This window comes from Brassica napus, chromosome A10, assembly GCF_020379485.1.
Source record: "Brassica napus cultivar Da-Ae chromosome A10, Da-Ae, whole genome shotgun sequence".
Taxonomy (NCBI): domain Eukaryota; kingdom Viridiplantae; phylum Streptophyta; class Magnoliopsida; order Brassicales; family Brassicaceae; genus Brassica; species Brassica napus.
In genome coordinates, this window is record NC_063443.1 from 7,236,427 (window position 1) to 7,238,838 (window position 2,412).

The 2,412-nt window shown below is 36.1% G+C and overlaps 1 long non-coding RNA gene across 7 annotated transcripts; it reads left to right on the plus strand.

The window, feature by feature from the left end:
* LOC106402404 lies at positions 1–2,412 on the plus strand. 7 transcript variants are annotated; one of them, XR_007317094.1, is made up of 9 exons: positions 1–456; positions 545–711; positions 832–960; positions 1,190–1,334; positions 1,405–1,494; positions 1,577–1,645; positions 1,728–1,768; positions 1,857–2,021; positions 2,117–2,412. It is a non-coding gene; the product is annotated as an uncharacterized LOC106402404 (long non-coding RNA). The 7 variants fall into 7 exon arrangements; XR_007317096.1 differs by having other exon boundaries at positions 16–724; positions 1,723–1,768; XR_007317097.1 differs by having other exon boundaries at positions 17–589; positions 1,723–1,768.

The following is a 2,412-nucleotide window of genomic DNA, read 5'->3' on the forward strand; positions in this document are numbered from 1 at the left end:
GCGGTTAACTCCTAGTCTTTATATATAAAAGATGTTTTGCTCTCTCCTGAGGCTGCCACCTAGGATTCCACTTAGGAAAGTCGCTTCACGAGGAGTCAACACGTGTCCCGCCTGCTCGAAACACAGCGTTTCATTAAAGGAATCAGCGATCCATATGGGCTAAGTTTGTGTGTGGGCTTTTTTTAATTTGGCACAAGAAAAGCAGCCCGATAGCAGTCAACCCTAATAACACAATGTTCATCTCCGTTCTTTGTTCTTCGTCATCTGATCTTCTTTTTCATCAACCAAAAACGTTACCAGTTACAGATTCGTCTCATTAAACCTCTTCTTAACTCCATCAACCACGATCTGGTCTTGAATGTGAACTTCTCTTCTCCGAGGCGGTGTCACTGCGAATATAAAAAGTTAAGCCTTCATCTTCTCAAAACCATCTTCTCGATCTGTTGAACCAACAAAGTAAAGTTATTTTCACATAAATGGCTAACTTGAAAGTTCTTATTTCTCATTTGAAATCTGGTAAATTTTCTTCTCCGGTTGAGGTTAGGTTGATGCGTTGACTTCCTCTGCCTAGCAAAGGGAAACATGAACGGTTAGTGGCTACACTCAGTCGATTCGTCTGGACTTCTTCTTAAATCGTTATGGGCATCAATATGCTTCTTCTTGAAGCCAAGGTTGCTCCGGCGATTTAGAAAACAAACTCAAGTTTTTTCTGTAAGATTTACAAGTAACGTGATCTTAATTAATTTGTGATCTTAGTCATACGATGTTTGCTTCTTCATTTTGTTAAGCTCCTCGGTCTTTTTAATCTGACAATGGCTCGAACAAATGCAGATGATGATTTAAAGTCAAAGTCTTTACAAGCTGAGTTTGGCGAAAAGAGGAGCTTTGGTCGCGGTTTCTGTATTACAGTCAAGAGATTGCAACATATAAAAAAATTACTAATGCTCTGCTTCATAGAAGGTATGAAGCTACATATGGAGAAATTCAATGATGGTATTGTACTAAGATAAAGGCTCCTTAGTATATTGAAACGAGAGTCTATAGTGGGGACATGTAAAGCTCCTATGTTATAAATACCATTTGAGTCAAATATCATATGTAAATTTTTTCCTTGAGTCGATTTTAGTTTTCAACAATGTTTTTGTTTAAAAAAATAGATTATTGTATGATAGTTTTAAGCAATCTGCAGGATATTACTGAAGAAAACAAATCTCATCCATGCCCAACAGAGTGGTTATTCCGTGTTGATATTGTTAATAAATGGAAAGAGTCTAACGGTTTCAGTGCTGCCCAGATGTTTAGAGAATATCAAGATGTCTGATACGGCCTTACTGGTGAGAAGAGCATTGTTTTTAAGCCAATATACTTTGTTTATGGATCTTCAATAGATTCTTTTGTGAAAAGGGGGATTAGAATTCTTTTGGTTCAATGGAAAATTAGCTTAGCAGTCCAGTGAGAAAGTGTTGAAGGATGCAATGAAACCATCACAAAACAGTAAGTAAATTGATAAGTTTCTGACAAAAAACTGTGAATCAAGAATAAAATTAAATAACTGTATGATAATATGATGTATCAGGTTCTGCTTATGTCTATGAAAGCTGGCGTCGAACTGAATCTAACCGCTTCTTCACACGTCTTCTTAACGGTACAGTTTATCTTTACGATTACGTTTAAGTTCTTCTTGATCATGAAGAGTTGATGACATAATATGAGAATTAATAGCGTAGGGCAGAAAAGAATGGCATGTGGAAGAAGCTTCATTGTTAAAGTAATACTATAAATTGCATTCTCATTGAGTTTCTTGCATCGTAAGTAATATATTTCTCAGTAACATGGTATGTTTTTGGATGATCCAGACCAGGTCACCTTCTACACAACTGGGCGTGACAAGTCAGATAATAGGAAAACAAAAGCTTGCTACATGTCTCTCTAAGGTAGTTTTGTTGCTTCCTGAATTGGTCTAAACAAGCAGAAGAAGGCTAAGGGAAACCGGAACATTATCTTCTGGTTGGACACAGAAGGTAAACCAAATCAATTTTTTAACCATCTGAACTGTTTTTCCTAATCAAACTGGTTTTACTTAACGGGGTTATGATTTTGTTGTAATATCTTTAAGCGCTTGGAATGCATTGGATCGTTTGGTGCAAGAAAATTTTATGTCTAAGAAACCAGAGGAGAAGAAGGTGGTCAAGTAAAGTGATGGAAGATCTAATTCCATTAATGGAGCTATAATAGGAGGAAGCTTTATGCTTGGATCAACAAGTCTCCACCCATAAATGTAGACAAGACAATCAGTTTTTTTTTTTTTTGCAATTATTATTTGATCCTAATAGTCCAAAAACTACCCGTTGACGAAGTCTTTTTCTTTTGTATTTCTCATTCACTATAAATAAAAATTTCAAATTTCTTCTT